Source organism: Schistocerca gregaria, chromosome 2 (genome assembly GCF_023897955.1).
Source record: "Schistocerca gregaria isolate iqSchGreg1 chromosome 2, iqSchGreg1.2, whole genome shotgun sequence".
Lineage (NCBI taxonomy): Eukaryota > Metazoa > Arthropoda > Insecta > Orthoptera > Acrididae > Schistocerca > Schistocerca gregaria.
Window position 1 is genome coordinate 82,613,800 of NC_064921.1, and position 21,962 is coordinate 82,635,761.

Below are 21,962 nucleotides of genomic sequence, written 5' to 3' on the forward strand. Positions count from 1 at the left end.
TCTCTTATCTTATCTTTGTGGCCATTCCGCAAAATGTAAGTTGGCGGCAGTAAAATTGTACTGCTGTCAGAATCAAATGCTGGTTCTCTAAATTTCCTCAGTAGCGATTCACGAAAAGAACGCCTCCTTTCCTCTAGAGACTCCAACCCAAGTTCCTGAAGCATTTCCGTAACACTCGCGTGATGATCAAACCTACCAGTAACAAATCTAGCAGCCCGCCTCTGAATTGCTACTATGTCCTCCCTCAATCCGACCTGATAGGGATCCCAAACACTCGAGCAGTACTCAAGAATAGGTGGTATTAGTGTTTTATAAGCGGTCTCCTTTACAGATGAACCATGTTGTTGTTGTTGTTGTTGTTGTTGTGGTCTTCAGTCCTGAGACTGGTTTGATGCAGATCTCCACGCTACTCTATCCTGTGCAAGCTTCTTCATCTCCCAGTACTTACTGCAACCCACAGTCTTCTGAACCAGCCTAGTGTATTCTTCTCTTGGTCTCCCTCTACGATTTTTACCCTCCACGTTGCCCTCCAATGCTAAATTTGTGATCCCTTGATGCCTCAAAACATGTCCTACCAATTGGTCTCTTCTTTTTGTCAAGTTGTGCCACAAACTCCTCTTCTCCCCAATTCTATTCAATACCTCCTCATTAGTTATGTGATCTACCCATCTAATCTTCAGCATTCTTCTGTAGCACCACATTTCAAAAGCTCCTATTCTCTTCTTGTCCAAACTATTTATCGTCCATGTTTCACTTCCATACATGGCTACACTCCATACAAATACTTTCAGAAATGACTTCCTGACACTTAAATCTATACTCGATGTTAACAGATTTCTCTTCTTCAGAAACGCCTTCCTTACCATTGCCAGTCTACATTTTATATTCTCTGTACTTCGACCACATCAGTTATTTTACTCCCTAAATAGCAAAACTCCTTTACTACTTTAAGTGTCTCATTTCCTAATCTATTCCCTCAGCATCACCCGATTTAATTTGACTACATTCCATTATCCTCGTTTTGCTTTTGTTGATGTTCATCTTATATCCTCCTTTCAAGACACTGTCCATTCCGTTCAACTGCTCTTCCAAGTCCTTTGCTGTCTCTGACAGAATTACAATGTCATCGGCGAACCACAAAGTTTTTATTTCTTCTCCACAGTTTTTTATACCTACTCCGAATTTTTAATTTGTTTCCTTTACTGCTTGCTCAATATACAGATTGAATAACATCGGGGAGAGGCTACAACCCTGTCTCACTCTCTTCCCAACCATTGCTTCCCTTTCATGTCCCTCGACTCTTATAACTGCCATCTGGTTTCTGTACAAATAGTAAATAGCCTTTCGCTCCCTGTATTTTACCCCTGCCACCTTCAGAATTTGAAAGAGAGTATTCCAGTTAACATTGTCAAAAGCTTTCTCTAAGTCTACAAATGCTAGAAACATAGGTTTGCCTTTCCTTAATATTTCTTCTAAGATAAGTCGTAAGGTTAGTATTGCCTCACGTGTTCCAACATTTCTACGGAATCCAAACTGATCCTCTCCGAGGTCCGCCTCTACCAATTTTTCCATTCATCTGTAAAGAATTCGCGTTAGTATTTTGCAGCTGTGACTTATTAAACTGATAGTTTGGTAATTTTCACATCTGTCAACACCTGCTTGCTTTGGGATTGAAATTATTATATTCTTCTTGAAGTCTGAGGGTATTTAGCCTGTCACATATACCTTGCTCACAAGATGCTAGAGTTTTGTCATGACTGGCTCTCCCAAGGCTGTCAGTAGTTCTAATGGAATGTTGACTACTCCCGGGGCCTTGTTTCAACTCAGGTCTTTCAGTGCTCTGTCAAACTCTTCACGCAGTATCTTATCTCCCATTTCCTCTTCATCTACATCCTCTTCCATGTCCATAATATTGTCCTCAAGTACATCACCCTTGTATAAACCCTCTATATATTCCTTCCACCTTTCTGCCCTTCCTTCTTTGCTTAGAACTGGGTTTCCATCTGAGATTGTGATATTCATACAAGTGGTTCTCTTCTCTCCAAAGGTCTCCTTAATTTTCCTGTAGGCAGTATCTATTTTACCCCTAGAGAGATAAGCCTCTACATCCTTACATTTGTCCTCTAGCCATACCTTCTTAGCCATTTTGCACTTCCTGTCGATCTCATTGTTGAGACGTTTGTTTTCCTTTTTGTCTGCTTCATTTACTGCATTTTTATACTTTCTTCTTTCATCAATTAAATTCAATATTTCTTCTGTTACCTAAGGATTTCTAGCAGCCCTCGTCTTTTTACCTACTTGATCCTCTGCTGCCTTCACTACTTCATCCCTCAGAGCTACCCATTCTTCTTCTACTGTATTTCTTTCCCCCATACCTGTCAATTGTTTCCTTATGCTCTCCCTGAAACACTCTACAACCTCTGGTTTAGTCAGTTTATCCAGGTCCCATCTCCTTAAATTAGCACCTTTTTGTAGTTTCTTCAGTTTTAATCTACATCTCATAACCAATAGATTGTGGTCAGAGTCCACATCTGCCCCTGGAAATGTCTTACAATTTAAAACCTGGTTCCTAAATCTCTGTCTTACCATTATATAATCTATCTGATACCTTTTAGTATCTCCAGGGTTCTTCCATGTATACAACCTTCTTTCATGATTCTTAAACCAAGTGTTAGCTATGATTAAGTTATGCTCTGTGCAAAATTTACCAGACGGCTTCCTCTTTCATTTCTTCCCCCCAATCCATATTCACGTACTATGTTTCCTTCTCTCCCTTTTCCTACTGATGAATTCAAGTCACTCATGACTATTAAATTTTTGTCTCCCTTCACTACCTGAATAATTTCTTTTATCTCATCATACATTTCATCAATTTCTTCATCATCTGCAGAGCTAGTTGGCATATAAACGTGTACTACTGTAGTAGACATGGGCTTCGTGTCTATCTTGGCCACAATAATGCGTTCACTATGCTGTTTATAGTAGCTTACCCGCACTCTTATTTTTTTTTTAACGCATTATTAAACCTACTCCTGCATTACCCCTATTTGATTTTGTATTTATAATCCTGTATTCACCTGACCAAAAGTCTTGTTCCTCCTGCCACCGAACTTCACTAATTCCCAATATATCTAACTTTAACCTATCCATTTCCCTTTTAAAATTTTCTAGCCTACATGCCCGATTAAGGGATCTGACATTCCACGCTCCGGTCTGTAGAACGCCAGTTTTCTTTCTCCTGATAACGACGTCCTCTTGAGTAGTCCTCGCCCGAAGATCCGAATGGGGGACTATTTTACTTCCAGAATATTTTACCCAAGAGGACGCCATCATCATTTAATCATATAGTAATGCTGCATGCCCTCAGGAAAAATTATGAGTTTCCCCTTGCTTTCAGCCGTTCACAGTACCAGCAATGTTACAAGGCCACATGAGTCAATCATACAGACTGTTGCCCCTGCAACTACTGAAAAGGCTGCTGCCCCTCTTCAGGAACCACATGTTTGTCTGACCTCTCAACAGATACCTTTCCGTTGTATTTGCACCTACAGTATGGCCATCTGTATTGCTGAAGCACGCAAGCCTCCCCAGTAACAGGAAGGTCCATGGTTCATGGGGGGAGGGGGGGGGGGAGATGAACCACATCTTCCCAAAATTCTACCAATCGACCAAAGTTGACTATCCGCCTTCCCCACAACTGACGTTACATGCCTGTCCCACTTCATATCGCTCTGCAATGTTACGCCCAAATATTTAATCGACGTGACTGTGTCAAGTGCTACACTGCTAATGAAGTATTCAAACATTACAGGATTCTTTTTCCTATTCATCTGCATTAATTTAATTTATCGATATGAATATAATAGAAGGAAACATTCCACGTGGGAAAAATATATCTAAAAACAAAGATGATGTAACTTACCAAATGAAAGCGTTGGCATGTTGATAGACACACAAACACACACGCAGAATTCAAGCTTTCACAACCAACGGTTGTTTTATCAGGAAAGAGGGAAGGAGAGGGAAAAACGAAAGGATGTGGGTTTTAAGGGAGAGGGTAAGGAGTCATCCCAATCCTGGGAGCGGAAAGACTTACCCTTAGGGAGAAAAAAGGACAGGTATACACGCGCGCGCGCGCGCGCACACACACACACACACACACACACACACACATACACACACACACACACACACACACATATCCATCCACACATATACAGACACAAGCAGACATTTGTAAAGGCAAAGAGTTTGGGCAGAGATGTCAGTTGAGGTGGAAGTACAGGGCCCCTGTACTTCCTCTTGTTTCACCCAAGTGCAGGAAGCCATCAGGGGGACTTCTGCTAAACATAGTCAGCCACTTCTAGCAGATGGGCCAGACTTGAGGTGTTTCCAAACAGTACCCAGACAATTAAAGAGCCATTCACATGGCTACTGCCACTGGCAGCCAGAATCCATCAATCTGTCACTCCCCTATGACCGGAGAGGAATGAACTGGACTTCAGATTGTACAATTCTGTGCCATATAACTGTCCCTTATCTGACTGGGAGCTAGATTCTTCACTGTCTGAAGGCTGTGATACTGTACACAATGATAACCCAATCCATTACTGCTTCCTGCAACACTTGTGAGCCACCCACTGAGTGTGGTGACTGAATGGGAAGACATTGAAATTATTTTTGGGAGGATGGCAGTTCAAATGCCTGTCTGGCCATCCAGATTTAGGTTTTCCATAACTTCTCTAAAACAGTTTCAGCAAATGTGAGGTTAATTTCCCAATTTGTGGAAGGTGGTAATTTCGAAAGGAATGGACGTCCCACACAAGGTGATCTGAGTGAGTGGATGCCACTAGTTGGGTTGCTATATTCTAGAACAGCTTCATTGATGGGTCTTCCATTCCATAGTGAAGTTTTATTTGGGGGTTATGAGCAGAGAGTGGTGTCCCTCAAGGCAAATTTTTAAATGTTACGCATGAACTTGGAGGCACTGGAGTGGATGACGCTTATCTGTACGGCGAATTATTTAACCAGACAAACATTGTTTGTTGCCTTGTTTCACAATTTTTGTTATGGTTACTGCACAACTAGGTTACATGTTTGAGAATGGTCTTATAACCCAAAACCTAGGTTGTGCAGTAACCATAGTAAAATATGTAAAGCAAGGCAAAAATGGTGGTGGTTTAGTTAATTTACAATGTTTCGCCAAGAAACCACAGTTGATTCAATTAAAATGATAAATTAAACAATGGAATATCCAGGATGGGAACGTAACAATATTAGAGAAGAAAAGTTGCTACCCACCATATAGCAGAGACACTGAGTCATGATAAGCACAACAAAAAGATTAACACAATTATAGCTATTGGCCATTAAGACCTTTGTCAGTAGTAGACACACACACACACACACACACACACACACACACACACACACACACACACACACACATGCAAACACAAAGTGTGCACACGTCTGCAGTCTTAGGCAGCTAAAACCATATTGCAAACAGCAGCACCATTGCATGATGGGAGTGGCTACTAGGTAGGGGTAAGGAGGAGGCTGGGGTGGGGAGGGAGAGGGATAATCTGGTGGGGGTGGCAGACGTGAAGTGCTGCAGTTCAGGCAGAGGGCAGGAGGAAAAGGGGAGGGGGAGTAATGTAAAGGAGAGAAAGAAAAAGAAATTAGAAGATTGGATGTGGCAGTGAAATGATGGCTTTGTAGTGCTAGAATGGGAACAGGGAGGGGGCTGGATGGCTGAGAACAGTGACTAACGAAGGTTGAGGCCAGGAGGGTTACGTGAACGTAGAACGTATTGCAGGGAAAGTTCCCATGTGCGCAGTTCAGAAAAGCTGGTATTGATGAGAAGGATCCATATGGCACAGGCTATGAAACAGTCATTAAAATGAGGGATATCTTCTTTGGCAGAGTGTTCAGCAACAGGGTGGTCCACTTGTTTCTTGGCCACTGTTTGTCAGAGGTCATTCATGTGGACAGACAGCTTGTTGGTTGTCATGCCTACATAGAATGCAGCACAGTGGTTGCAGCTTAGCCTGTAAATCACATGACTGGTTTCACAGGTAGCCCTGACTTTGATGGGATAGATGATGTTAGTGGCTGGACTGGAGTAGTTGGTGGTGGTGGGAGGATGTATGGAACAGGCTTTGCCTCTAGGTCTATTACAGGGGTATGAACTATGAGGTACGGAATTGGGAACAGGGGTTGCGTAAGCATGGATGAGTATATTGTGTAGGTTCGGTGGACGACAGAATACCATTGTGGGAGGAGTGGAAAGGGTAGTGGGCAGGACATTTCTCATTTCAGGGCACACTGACACGTAATCAAATCCCTGGCAGAGAATGTAATTCATTTGCTCCAGTCCTGGATGGTACTGTGTTAAGAGGGGAATGCTCCTCTGTGGCTGGACTGTGGGACTTCGGGAGGTTGTGGGAGACTGGAAAGATAAGGCACGGTACATTTGTTTTTGTAGTATGGTGGGAGGATAATTACAGTCAATGATGGCTTCAGCGAGACCCTCGGTGTATTCAGAGAAGGACTGCTCATCACTGCAGATGCGACAACGATAGGTGGCTATGCTGTATGGAAGGGTCATCTTGATATGGATGGAGATACTGATGTAGCCATCTCTGAGGTGGCCTGTTGGGTTGAGTAGGTCCAGGTGAAGCAAATGAGGGAGGAGTTGTTGAGGTTCTGGGGGAATGTGGACATAGTGTCCTCACCTTTGATCCAGATAGCAAAGATGTCATCAGTGAATCTGAACCTGCTGAGGGGTTTAGGATTCTGGGTTTGGGGGAAGGATTTTTCTAGATGGCGTGTGAACAGTTTGGCATAGGATGGTGCCATGCAGGTGCCCATATCCGATAAATTATCGGTCACATAACAGTTCTAAGTAAGATGTTCCAATTGAATCCAATTGGTTTGTAGTTTTGCTGTGGTAGTTAGGCAAATATGAAATTAAATTCAAAATTTTGTCACAGTAGTGCAGGGTAGCGTGCATGGATCGTGAATATTTGAGTAAATTTCCTTTTGTAGTGTGACTGTGTAACGAGACTGACTCTGTCCTATAAAACATGGGTACATAAACTCTAATATACAGCACTGTATTATTTACTTCAATTTTGTCATTATTGGTGAGATGAGTAAAGAAACCCTAGAGAACTTACAATGATGCAGTAACATTGAAAACATGATTGTTTGATATCCACACAGCAGCATTGTGTGAAATATGAGAGTATAAACTGTGAAGTACACATACTGAATTAAATGATATGAAAAGGGGACCAAAAATAAGCCATAGTTACTTCAAGAGGTATACCAAGAAAAATAATTGAAAATCACAAAAATGTACATAACTTCTTGTAGAATAGCATGTGTAGTGAAAGACTCTTCACAGTTGAGAACAGTATGGATTTGAATGGACCTCTAAATATAAGAAAAACATTGTGGTTTCAAAATATGGGGGCTGTAGGTTTCTAGGGAGCATGACAAATCGATTGTGTAACAGCAAAGCAATGAAAACATGTAGCAGAAAAAAAGAGACTGTGAGTTCCACACGGATGTAATGGATTTCTGGAGTACCATGGTAGTACAAATGAGTAAAGACTGAATGAGGAATGAATATCTTAAAATTTATTGAAAGACTTTTTGACAAGTAAGACCAGTATGGATTTGAAGGGAGGACTAATATCATACATAGTTGTGAACTAAATGAAAGAACAAAGGTAAGAACCAGATACTGGATGTTTCTGCATATTAAACACAGCTAAGAGAAGAGAGGAGTAACAAGAAAACAATACCTTTTACAGAAAAACTAATAAAACCGTGGTGCATGATCAACAATCTGATAGTCCGCAGCTCGTGGTCGTGCGGTAGCGTTCTCACTTCCCGCGCCCGGGTTCGATTCCCGATGGGGTCAGGGATTTTCTCTGCGTTGTGATGACTGGGTGTTGTGTGATGTCCTTAGGTTAGTTAGGTTTAAGTAGTTCTAAGTTCTAGGGGACTGATGACCCTAGATGTTAAGTCCCATAGTGTTCAGAACCATTTTTTTGAACAATCTGACACAAGAGGAATGTATGTGAGGGGAAAATGATGATTATATCACGATGACAACTAAAAAATTATATGAAGCCATATGGACGCTAATCTTGCTTTACTGAGGGAGCACATTACCTGCGCTCCTGTAGTGTGCTTATTCTCAGTAACAGTTTTGTAAGGCATTTGATCAGATTCAGCAAACAGAGATCATCAGAGTTCAGCCAGAAGAGAAGCGTAGTCCACAATTTGTCAAGTGGTAAGAGTCACGTAGGAAGCTATAGAATATGCAGAATGCGTCAGAATAAATTGTTTTTGGTTTTCATGGTTTGTTCACGATGTTTCATGTGAAAAGATGTCAAGATATTAATATTAGGAAACAATTAAAAGAAGTAAGATATACAATGAGAAAAGGGGAAAGAAAAAAATTAAAATAGAAGATGTTAACAGTAAACAGAAAAAATTACATAGACTTACTTCTCTGAATCATAAGATTAACTGTGAGACACTGATGGAATGTCAGAGATGAGCAAAATAAAATAAGAATAAATGCATACACAGGTTTTTTAAAGTGTAGAATGACAAGATTAAATAAGAAATTATGAAAGAATTTGTGATGAAATACTGCTTCCCTGGAATGTAAAAAAAAATGAAAAAGAAATACTGATGTCATTGGGCCATTTTCTGTTCCAGGGTGAACTATGTTGCGACTATGATGATATGAAATGGCATAATGCGCCGAAAAAGAATGTCATAAAGATTTCTTGCACATACAACACAAGCAAAGATCAAATTAGAACAGAAAATGAATGTTTTGATAAGCATATAGAAAGTTGTCATCTGACATAGAATTGTTCTTATGCACAGGTATGTTTGCCAGTGTTAAGCAATGATGTTTGATTTGCATGAGCATCACAAAAATATAAAACTTGGCTGAGAGAGGTTAGTAACACATGGAAGATGTGAATATATATATAGAATGTTTATACCAAAGGACTCATATTTGTAAAGTATGTTTTTCATAAAACAAGAAATGGAGGTAAAGTGAATGAATAGTCTGTTCTGTTTTATGTTGTCATGAATTAGTAAAAGATCAGGGATGTTGAAGAATGTTCTTTGAAACTGCACAATGCAACAGAGCATAAATGGAAACATTATGCCATTCAGTGAAACTCCTAATAATGGCTACAAGCTCTGTCTTTTATAAGAGGTAATGTTCATTATAAAGGGTCCTTCATTAAGAGTGATACATAAAAAATCACTCAACATATCAAAATAAATTGAGCTTTTATTTAAGTTTAGACTTTGCAGTTATGTTCTGAAGAAAATACCATTCAAATTTCCACCACAGCTTTGAACACATTGATGCAAATGATGGTCCAGTTGTTAACCACTCTGTCTAACTTCAGAGGTGTTATGTCTGTGATAACCTGATGATAGTTTGTGGTTTGGCAGCATAGCCCTTGGCTTTGATGTAGCTCCAAAGAAAAGAATCCGTGGGAATTAAATCACATGACTGTGATAGCCAATTCACAGATCCATGTCTTTTTATGATCCGATTGCCAAACTTCTCCCTCAGCAAATCGAGTATACCATCAGCTCTGTAGCATGTAGCACCATCCTGCTGGAACCACTTGTTTTCAATATCTAAGGTCCCAACTTCTGGCCACAGGAATTCACGTAACATGGATCTTTACCAGTTGTCATTGACAGTAACATTTCTTCTCTCATCACCTCAAAAGAAATAAGGTCCAATGATGCCCCCACACCATAAACTGCACCACACATTGAGTTTTTCTGAATGGAATGGCAGCTTTTGGATCACTTGTGGGTTCTTCTTACTTGAGTAAGGACAACTTTACTTTGTGACAAAGCCACTAAGACAAGAATGTGCCTTGCCTGAGATGATTTTTCCATTGAAATCAGGATCAGCTTTCAATTGCTGTATGGCCCAGTCAGCAAACTCATCATGCAATCTGTGATCATTTGGCTTCAACTCTCGAGTCAGTACAACTTTTTATGAATACGAGCCCTAATCATTTCACAAGATTTGCCAAGTTTATGTCTCAGATAGCCCACAACCATTGAGATTGTATTTTTATTTATACGTGTCCAGAACATAACATATTAAATATAACTTAAAGTACATAGCATATATATTACAAGTATTACAGAGAATATGTGCATCTTTATATTCCATGTGCTGCCCAGTATTCCGCTGCACAGACTTCCTTATCTTTGGCGATAATCAGATCGTCCATGGACACAGGTTCCGACAGTTTCCTGCAGTTGAGTAGGTGCTGATGGTCTTGAGGTTCACCACATTCACATAGTTCGTCCCCTGAGATGTATCCCCATTTCTTCATGTTCTCCTTACATCGAGATACGCCAGTTCTAAGTCTATTGAGTACCTTCCATGTTGTGTATGGGAGATGATGACCTGTAGCAAGTTCTTCCTTGGGGTTGTCCCAATATTTCTCTGATGATGAGCTACGCCAGAGTTGTATCCTATGGTCTGCATGTGATGTCTGGATTGGTCGCGTTGTCTGGAGAAAACTTTTTCTCGACTTGAGTCTTGGCGTTTGATGTTTGCATCCAAACAGGGGGTGTCTCTGATCTGTCTCCTGCTTCTTTCTTTCCACTTCAGCTACTGTTCTCCTTCGGATGTCTGGCAGTGCTACGCCCATGAGGTGGTAGATTTTGTCAACAGGGGTTGCCCGCAAACAGCCGGTTACAATTCGTCCTGTTTCATTTAGGGCAATATTTACCTGTTTGACATGGCTGGAGTTCTGTCATACAGGTGCTGCATATTCAGCAGTGGAGAAGCACAAAGCGAGGGCAGATTTGCGGAGGACCTGTGGGTGTGCTCCCCAGTTGTTGCTGGTCAGTCTCCTAATAATGTTGTTCTTAGCACTGACTTTCATTTTTGTATCTGTACAGTGGTCCTTGAAGGTGAGGGACCGGTCCAACTTCACTCTGAGGTACTTTGGGGTGTCACAGTGGGCCAGCTGTTGACCTCTCCAGGTTATTCTCACTTTCCTCCGTGCCTCTCTGTTCCGTAAGTGAAATGTACACACTTGTGTTTTGGAGGGGTTTGGCTTCAGGTTGTTGCTATCGTAGTAGTTAGATAATGCCTCAAGACTTGTTGTGAGTTTTTCTTCCACCTCCTCAAAGGTTCTTCCTTGCGCTGCAAGTGCTGTGTCATCTGTATAAATGAAAGATCTTGTGACAGAATTAACAGGCTGGTCATTAGTGTAAATATTAAACAGCAGTGGGGCTAGCACACTTCCTTGGGGGTACCATTTCTCTATGCCCTCCACCGGCTCCTCTTATTTTGTAGGGTAACAAAGAAACGTCTGTTTTGTAGCAGGCATCTTATAAACTGTGTTAGGTGGAAGTCTTTCGTGATGGCATAGATCTTTGTTAACATTTTCCTGTGATTAATGGTGTCATATGCAGCAGTAAGATTCACAAAGGTGACACCGGTGATCTGCCCACGTTCATATCCATCCTCTATGTGCTGTGTCAGGTTCAAGATTTGTCCACAACACGACCTCCCGGGGCGGAACCCAGATTGTTCTCTGATCAGTCTTTGATCGACTTGGTCCGAGATGCGATTGAGGATCATTCTCTCTAAAACTTTGTATATATGACATAGGAGTGATATGGGTCGGAAATTTTTGACATCTGTGGGCTGTTTCCCCGGTTTCAGTAAGGCCACAACTTTGGTTTTTCTCCAGATCTTTGGTATTTGCAATGTTGAGACACAGGTGTTAATCACATCTAGAATCCACTTCTTGGTTGCTGGTCCAAACATTTTTATCTATTCCGCCCTCAAGTCATCTAACCCCGCAGCTTTATTGTTCTTCATTGAGCATATTGCAGTTTCTAATTCTTCCAATGAGAATGGTGTGCCAATATAGTTATTCTCCTCAGTAATTCTCTGGATCTTTGGAGTTGCCGATTTTTTATTAACTTTGCCATTCAGCAGTAACTGATGTGCTATCTGGTTAGGTGTTATATCAGAGATGGCCGAGGGAATAGCTGTTGGGTCGTTTCCAAGATTTTTCAGCAATTGCCATGCCTTTCTACCATTTTGTTTCATATCGAGCTGCGTCATTAGATCGCACCATTTTTCTTTCCTTCTAGCTGATATGGCTAGTATAAGTTCTTCACCAACCTGTATTGTTTCTTCAGCAAATGGGTCATCTTCAAAAAGGTGTTCATATTTATTCATAAGTGTTTTTGTATGTTTGTCTAGTCCTGGTATGTAAGTTGTTCTACATCCGCGGGGTATATGCCTACAAGAGACAGCTTTCACCAGCTTTATAAAGCTATCATATTTCTCTGGAGAAGGATCTAGTTCAAAGATTTTGGAATTGAGTTCTTCAGTAAATTTATCCCATTGTGCTCGTTTAAAGTTAAATCTTCTCTTGAAGGGGGTATAGCTGGGTTTGATGACTGCTTCTATAGTGCAAATAATTGCTCGGTGTTGTGTCCTTGGAATTGGGTCTCCCATTTCTTTCTTCACTTGGTGGGCAACATTTTCACTTGCAAAGATGTTATCTGGGTTATATCCACAGCCCCACCTTCCACTCCTGAAGGAGTATGGCAGTTTTGGATCATGTATTAACTTAAGCCCCTTGCTTTCTACCCAGTTTTCAAGGTCTTCTCCACTTTGATCTGTTTCTCTGTAGCTCCATGATACACTGTGGCAGTTAAAATCTCCCATGACCAATTTCACTGGTTGTAGATTGAAATTATCAGGTTCTTTGAAACGGAACACATTATTTGGTGGTTTGTACACTGATGTTACTGTATAAGTCTCTGTTGCTACAGTCAGTATTTCTGTGTCGTTATCTACAGTTAAGTCTGCGGACAAGATGTTGAGGCCTGGTTTAGCAAATATTGCACTGCCATATTGTTCGCTGGGTCTCTCAGTGATTAATGTCATTTCATGTATCCTCGGCCTTCTGTCATTCGGACCTCTATGAGTTTCCTGGATGAGCAGGAGATCACAGTTCTTTGTCTTACACATATTGGATAGTAATAATTCTTTGTCTTGAAACTGATATATTTGGCTCTTCCTCAATACTGGCAACAGTTGCTGTGATATTGTCCTCATTTTGTGTTTACATTGTCATCTGGTCATGTGGAGTAAAATCCCTCTCAAACTTGGTCACAGTACAGCGTATAGCGACCTAGTTCCCTGGTGAACAAACGATAGCACCCAAAACTGCCCTTCCACTTGAGTAAATTTTTTTAAATGATTTCTTAATGCTCAGGAAGTGTGAATTGCTGCATAATTAAACTGCAAATTGTACTGGATATTTTAACACCTGTAAGCACACAAAAAGTATATTAGAAACTGGAAAATACAATTTTAGAAAGTATCACTCTTAATGAAAGATCCTTTACTTCAAAAGTTATTGTTGAGGAATAGATTCTCTGAAATTATAGTGCAAATGACTAAAGAAAAATTCATTCTGTGTACCAAGAGATAGCAAACATGGCCACTAACAAATGGTGGCGAAACCATAACTAGAAGTTCATTTGCCTGATGAGAGAACGTATATAATTTGAAGAAAAAAATTATCCGTGAATAGCAAAATAAAATATATTGATGCATATTACTTGTGCAAATTATAAAGTATGTCAGTAATTATTTAGTAGCTTTCACAAACCTTGATTCTGAATTGGTGATGTCATCATGCAGTTTGTTGTGTCATCAATGCTTACAAATGTTACTGAATCAAAAAGATGTGAGCAGTTTCCTGAGGAAATGAAATTTTGACTGATTGAAAGGCTGTTAATTGTGTGTAGTAAAAGTATTTTTAACTATCTTTTGAAAGGAGTAAACATTCAAGATGATGTCCCCTTTATGTATACAGAGAGAAACTGGAAACAGTTGCTATAATTTTCATTAACTTAAGAGAAATTAAAAGTCATCTGAGTAGTGGGTACTTTAATGGAAAAATCATACCACCCTCTTACAATATCTGAAATGCATGAAGGAGGATACGTATGGCTGAGATGCGTAGTACCCAAAACATTAGGAAGTGCATTAACTGGTGAAAAAATGCTCCTACCGGAGCACAAAAAATGCAAATCTGTTCCTGTTTATCTAAAAGACTCCGAAAACTGGGCTACCAGCTGCATCTACATCTACATCTACATCCATACTCCGCAAGCCACCTGACGGTGTGTGGCGGAGGGTACCCTGAGTACCTCTATCGGTTCTCCCTTCTATTCCAGACTCGTATTGTACGTGGAAAGAAGGATTGTCGGTATGCTTCTGTGTGGGCTCTAATCTCTCTGATTTTATCCTCATGGTCTCTTCGCGAGATATACGTAGGAGGGAGCAATATACTGCTTGACTCTTCGGTGAAGGTATGTTCTCGAAACTTTAACAAAAGCCCGTACCGAGCTACTGAGCGTCTCTCCTGCAGAGTCTTCCACTGGAGTTTATCTATCATCTCCGTAACGCTTTCGCAATTACTAAATGATCCTGTAACGAAGCGCGCTGCTCTCCGTTGGATCTTCTCTATCTCCTCTATCAACCCTACCTGGTGCGGATCCCACGCTGCTGAGCAGTATTCAAGCATTGGGCGAACAAGCGTACTGTAACCTACTTCCTTTGTTGTCGGATTGCATTTCCTTAAGATTCTTCCAATGAATCTCAGTCTGGCATCTGCTTTACCGACGATCAACTTTATATGATCATTCCATTTTAAATCACTCCTAATGCATACTCCCAGATAATTTATGGAATTAACTACTTCCAGTTGCTGACCTGCTATTTTGTAGCTAAATGATAAGGGACCTATCTTTCTATGTATTCGCATCACATTACACTTGTCTACATTGAGATTCAATTGCCATTCCCTGCACCATGCGTCAGTTCGCTGCAGATCCTCCTGCATTTCAGTACAATTTTCCATTGTTGCAACCTCTCGATACACCACAGCATCATCCACAAAAAGCCTCAGTGAACTTCCGATGTCATCCACCAGGTCATTTATGTATATTGTGAATAGCAACGGTCCTATGACACTCCCCTGCGGCACACCTGAAATCACTCTTACTTCGGAAGACTTCTCTCCATTGAGAATGACATGCTGCGTTCTGTTATCTAGGAACTCCTCAATCCAATCACACAATTGATCTGATAGTCCGTATGCTCTTACTTTGTTCATTAAACGACTGTGGGGAACTGTGTCAAACGCCTTGCGGAAGTCAAGAAACACGGCATCTACCTGTGAACCCGTGTCTAAGGCCCTCTGAGTCTCGTGGACGAATAGCGAGAGCTGGGTTTCACACGACCGTCTTTTTCGAAACCCATGCTGATTCCTACAGAGTAGATTTCTAGTCTCCAGAAAAGACATTATACTCGAACATAATACGTGTTCCAAAATTCTACAACTGATCGACGTTAGAGATATAGGTCTATAGTTCTGCACATCTGTTTGACGTCCCTTCTTGAAAATGGGGATGACCTGTGCCCTTTTCCAATCCTTTGGAACGCTTCGCTCTTCTAGAGACCTACGGTACACCGCTGCAAGAAGGGGGGCAAGTTCCTTCGCGTACTCTGTGTAAAATCGAACTGGTATTCCATCAGGACCAGCGGCCTTTCCTCTTTTGAGCGATTTTAATTGTTTCTCTATCCCTCTGTCGTCTATTTCGATATCTACCATTTTGTCAACTGTGCGACAATCTAGAGAAGGAACTACAGTGCAGTCTTCCTCTGTGAAACAGCTTTGGAAGAAGACATTTAGTAATTCGGCCTTTAGTCTGTCATCCTCTGTTTCAGTACCATTTTGGTCACAGAGTGTCTGGACATTTTGTTTTGATCCACCTACCGCTTTGACATAGGACCAAAATTTCTTAGGATTTTCTGCCAAGTCAGTACATAGAACTTTACTTTCGAATTCATTGAAAGCCTCTCGCATAGCCCTCCTCACACTGCATTTCGCTTCGCGTAATTTTTGTTTGTCTGCAAGGCTTTGGCTATGTTTATGTTTGCTGTGAAGTTCCCTTTGCTTCCGCAGCAGTTTTCTAACTCGGTTGTTGTACCACGGTGGCTCTTTCCCATCTCTTATGATCCTGCTTGGCACATACTCAACTAACGCATATTGTACCATGGTTTTGAACTTTGTCCACTGATCCTCAACACTGTCTGTACTTGAGACAAAACTTTTGTGTTGAGCCACCAAGTACTCTAAAATCTGCTTTTTGTCACTTTTGCTAAACAGAAAAATCTTCCTACCTTTTTTAATATTTCTAATTACGGCTGAAATCATCGATGCAGTAACCGCTTTATGATCGCTGATTCCCTGTTCTGCATTAACTGATTCAAATAGTTCGGGTCTGTTTGTCACCAGAAGGTCTAATATGTTATCGCCACGAGTCGGTTTTCTGTTTAACTGCTCAAGGTAGTTTTCAGATAAAGCACTTAAAAATATTTCACTAGATTCTTTGTCCCTGCCACCCGTTATGAACGTCTGAGTCTCCCAGTCTATATCCGGCAAATTAAAATCTCCACCCAGAACTATAACATGGTGGGGAAATCTACTCGAAATATTTTCCAAATTATTCTTCAGGTGCTGAGCCACAACAGCTGCTGAGCCCGGGGGCCTATAGAGACATCCAATTACCATGTCTGAGCCTGCTTTAACCGTGACCTTCACCCAAATCATTTCACAATTCGAATCTCCGTCAATTTCCTTCGATACTATTGCACTTCTTATCGCTATAAACACGCCTCCCCCTTCACTGTCCAGCCTATCTCTGCGGTATACATTCCAATCCGAGTTTAGCATTTCATTACTGTTTACGTCTGGTTTCAGCCAACTTTCTGTTCCTAGTACTATATGGGCGTTGTGACCGTTTATTAATGAGAGCAGTTCTGGGACCTTTCTATAGACGCTCCTGCAGTTTACTATAAGCACATTAATATTGTTATTCCTTGTTGCATTTTGCCTACTGCCTTGCCGCGTCTCAGGAGGCGTCTTGTCGGGCCTAGGGAGGGAATTCTCTAACCTAAAAAAACCCCATGTGCACTCCACACGTACTCCGCTACCCTCGTAGCCGCTTCCGGCGTGTAGTGCACGCCTGATCTATTCAGGGGGACCCTACATTTCTCCACCCGATAGCGGAGGTCGAGAAATTTGCACCCCAGCTCTCCGCAGAATCGTCTGAGCCTCTGGTTTAAGCCTTCCACTCGGCTCCAAACCAGAGGACCGCGATCGGTTCTGGGAACGATACTACAAATAGTTAGCTCTGATTCCACCCCGTGAGCGAGGCTTTCCGCCTTCACCAACTCCGCCAGCCACCTGTACGAACTGAGGATGACCTCTGAACCCAGACGGCAGGAGTCATTGGTGCCGACATGAGCAACAATTTGCAGTCGGGTGCACCCAGTGCTCTCTATCGCCGCCGGTAGGGCCTCCTCCACATCTCGGATGAGACCCCCCGGCAAGCAGACAGAGTGAACACTGGCCTTCTTCCCCGACCTTTCCGCTATTTCCCTAAGGGGCTCCATCACCCGCCTAACGTTGGAGCTCCCAATAACTAATAAACCCCTCCCCCCATGTGCCTGCTCGGACCTTGCTGAAGGAGCAGCCACATGTCCACTCACAGGCAGAGCGGGCGATGCCACACGGCCAGCCTCCACATTGACCCTCCGCCTCGTGCGCCGCGAACGCCGCTGAACCCGCCACTCCCCTTGGGGAGAGGGTGGCCCAACCGCGCCCAGTACCCGCGAAGATGTCTCGACAGCAGGGACAGTGGGTGAAGCATGTAACACCTGGGGTGTACCTTGTGACGCACCAGACTCCCCACTGCCGCTACACTCCGAGGCAGCAGCCTGAAGACGGCTGACCGCGGCCATCAACACGCTCAGCTGTTTGCGAAGAGTGGCCAGCTCCTCCTGCGTCCGTACACAGCAGCCACACATCCTATCCATCCTAAGAAGTCAATTTACTATAGAGTGTTAATAAACTTTTAAATAGACTGCTAATTCACTAAAGGCGGTTGATTATTGACTAAAGTGTGATTGCTAACCACTCCTTGTAGAAAACAAGGAAAATAGCACTACCTGTCTCTGGACTGTATTCAAAACAAACACTAGCACTACTAGCACTATGGCTGACTAAAGGGACTCTGTGACTGTATTCAAAACAAACACGAGATCTATGGAACACTTAATAGCACTCGACTATTAAAGCTTCCTAAAAGCAAAAACACGCAGAAGAAGAAGTGACAAGTAAGAAAAATACAGTTAATACTTAAATTAAGGTAGCTCGCTGCACAGCAGACGTGAAGCAGACGGCGGTTAGGGCGACACTGACACTACTGGCACTATGGCTGACTAAAGAGACTCTCTCTCATCATTCTACCTTCATTAGCAACTTTATAAATTTTCCCAAAACTTGTGGCATGTGAACACATTCACTCCCACAAGCTTCCCTTAGAGTAACTCAGCCACTCCAAAACTAATCCATCGCTGTAAATCACTCATACTAATCCACTCCCAGATGCCTATTCTAACTCATTCAGCCTAACTCATTGTCATTGTCTCTTTATATCTTTCTGTCATCGTCTCCACTGTCACAACCACAGTCACCTTTGTTCTGTCCTTCTACTAGTCTCCTCTCACAGTCACTCCTCCCCCCCCCCCCCCTCTTGCTCTGTCTACTGCTAATAACTCAGTCCTTCCTTCCTACTACTGCTGTCTTTTCACGCTGGCACTCTCTCTCTCTCTCTCTTCCTTGTTGTCTTTGTCATATACTCTGGCCCTCATTCACTTCCACTTTTCTCTTTCTCCCCCCCCCCCCCCCCCTCCCCTTCCTGGCACTGTCTCCTTCACTCCTTTCCTAGCACTGTTCTCCTGGTACCGAGTGCCACGGGTTTCAAACCTGCATCAGAGTGCATGGACCTTGATTACCACTATACTAGAGGTCTCTGCAGCCGTCGCACTGTAAGATGTGACTGTGCGCGCTCCTGGCCTGAGTATATTGTGAGGGCGCCAATGTGGAACATGTGGTCCCACCAGTGGCCAATAGCGACGTACCCCCCCGTACCCTATCATGTATTTAAGCGCCTGCCTCTCACTCAGTGAGGCAGTCTGTTATTCACGTCAATCTCTTGATATCTCTCTTACAGATATCATGTTTGCTTATTTCCATGTACTAGTGGACATTGTTGATTTCGTGAGGTTTTCGCTTGTGACCTCATTGTTTCTTGCATGTTGTTGTTGTTGTTGTTGTTGTTGTTGTTGTTGTTGGTGGTGGTGGTGGTGGTGGTGGTGTCTTGCTCGCTCATCTGTCGTCGAGCATGTCCATCCTTTTCCTTTCATCCGTCTTGTTTGTTTGCAGGCCCCTCTCATTCGGTCCTGGCATGCTTTTGTTCATGGCCACCCTGTGACTGGAACGGTTGCAGTTACAATATTTCTGTTACTGTTGACTATGTTCAAGTACTTCTTTGTCTCTCTTTCTCTGACACTGTCATTGTCTCCTTTGCTCTTTCTATAACACAACCACTATCTTCCAGTATTTATTACTTTTCTGTTTCTTTACCACTGCCACTGTATTCTTTTTTCTCAGCATAAAAAAGTACAAATATGTTTGCATGATAAATTTTATCGGGAAAAATTTTGAAGGTCTTGAGGAAGGTAGAATGAGCCAGCTGGTAGTGCACTTTTCAGTCAGTGTTTTAAATAGGTGGGAACATATTTGCATTTTTTTGTGTTCTGATAAGAGCATTTTTCCACTGGCTCCCTTCTTTTCTCTGCCGCAGCAGGGCATGTAACTCATATGGAAAGAAATATATTGGTCAGGAAAATTTAGATAGTTTATTTATGCGAAATTGAAATAACAAAAAACTAATTTTACAACTCAGATTGGATTTTATGTTCAAAAAAATTTTGTGTGTGTTTCAGTACTACAATGTGGGATTTCCAGATGCTACATCTCTTTATGAACTAGGTTTTTGCTTCAGACCGGATTTTACATGTACAAGTAGGGTAACTTTGTATCTCTGTATCTCGTAAACAGGGAAAGATACAAAGAAAAAGTTACAAGGTTGTTTGAAATCGATATCTTAAGAACACATTGAAAAAATTACTGCTGTTTGCTGGGCATAGCCATCTCAGAATCCACAGCTGGGTTTAGGTACCCAAAAAACAAGTTTATAGGTTTTGAAAATGAGGAGCTGGCTCTTTTAGATAATTGCCTAGATAATATGCTGTTAAAATTTGAGCACTTTGCTGTAGTTATTTATTGTTTGGATGTTGCTTGATATTAGATTTTATCTGGAGAAGAAGGGTAACTTTGAACCTCCTTGTCTAGGAAACTGATAGAGATATTAAGAAAATTTTTGAGGTTGTTCGAGATCAGGGTCTTATGAACATATCATAAAAATTTCAGCCGTTTGCTGTGTATAGCCATGTTGGAATCCTTCACTGGGTTTTGATCTGCTGGTGACAGCAAAAATATAGTAAAAAAAAAAAAAAAACTTTCTTGGGGGTTTTCCAAGGAACTGCCCTGAACAAGCAGCACCTCGATAAGTCCTTTCAAGCCCACCATAGACCATATCAAATGCAAAAAGAACCAATCAGTTTGCTCAATTTGCCTAAGCATTCTCTGACTTTGTACTGTAGGATGGTGACACCAAAACGAACCTTCTATTGGGTAGACACATGGTGTGTAGCCCAACAGCTGTTGCATGTATACCAATATTTGATAACAAACTAGAGTTTCAAATATTGCAATGTATTTCTGAAATCTATTGCATCCATATCAATTACAGTAAAGTTGAATTTCAAGAATAAACTGTTTTTAAATATATTCAGTACATAAGTATATATACACTATATAATGGTGAAAAGTTGTTACCAAAAATATCAAAAAATTCTTGACTGATTAACCACATATATTTAAATGCTTCTCTAATGAACATTTGATAGGTGTTTATTTTCAACATATGTAATTAAGTATGTGTGTGATACATAGAGGGGGAACATTGTTAGCAAACATGCTGAAAAGCTTTTGACCAATTTACTTCAAATTTTTGCATGATATTCTAATAAATGTTTGGACGGACAGAAGCTACATATTTTTAATTCAAATTTTACACAAGACATAAACATCCAGATGGACATAGGCAAAACATTTTTTTAAATAACCCTTATAAGTTTTCTGATAAAACCAACTGCATGGAAGAAAATGCTGTGCTGTGAAAACATGTGGTTTTGATTCCTTTCACACACGCAGTTTCAGCTATGATAGAAGGGCATGCAAACCATTAGATAAATTGTTTCAGAAGTACTTATTTGTTCTCCATACACACATTGTCAAAGAAAATTTGGATACACAACAATACACTGTTTTGTTCTCTTCGCCACCATCAGCTTTACAGGAAACAGGAAAGTTGTATTTATGGTCTATCGGCTTATGATTAGAATAGTACTATGGAATCTGAATCGTCCAAAACTTTGTTATCTTATCCATTTGCAGATTAAAACTATGTGACATACTGCCATTGAAACTACTACTATAAGAGGTCCAGCATCCTGGAGAGGTGTCTCTCATACCCCCATATACGAACGATCCCAACCAATGTACTCATTCATTGTAAATGGCTTCAGTCCCCAGTAAGAGTTTTGTTTGCAGTAACATTAAAAAAAGCACAATTTCAGAGAGAGGAGCAAGACTACAGAGGGGGAGCAATGAGCATAAAGAGAGGGGAGGTGGTGAAGCACAGAGACATGGGGTAGGAGGAGGAAATGGGCAGAGGAGGAGAGGAAGCAGTTTAGAAGGGGATGAAAAAGTTTAGGATGTGTACCTGATTCCCACACATATTTAGCAGTTGCAAAGCATTGCTGGGTTTGCCAGTGATACAAAAATTCTATACCC

General features: G+C 41.5%; 1 protein-coding gene across 1 annotated transcript in view; it reads left to right on the plus strand.

Moving 5' to 3' along the window:
* LOC126336357 (proteasome inhibitor PI31 subunit) overlaps window positions 1–21,962 on the plus strand; it is a 96,507-nt gene that overhangs the window by 27,215 nt on the left and 47,330 nt on the right. The gene's annotated exons all lie outside the window — the stretch shown is intronic.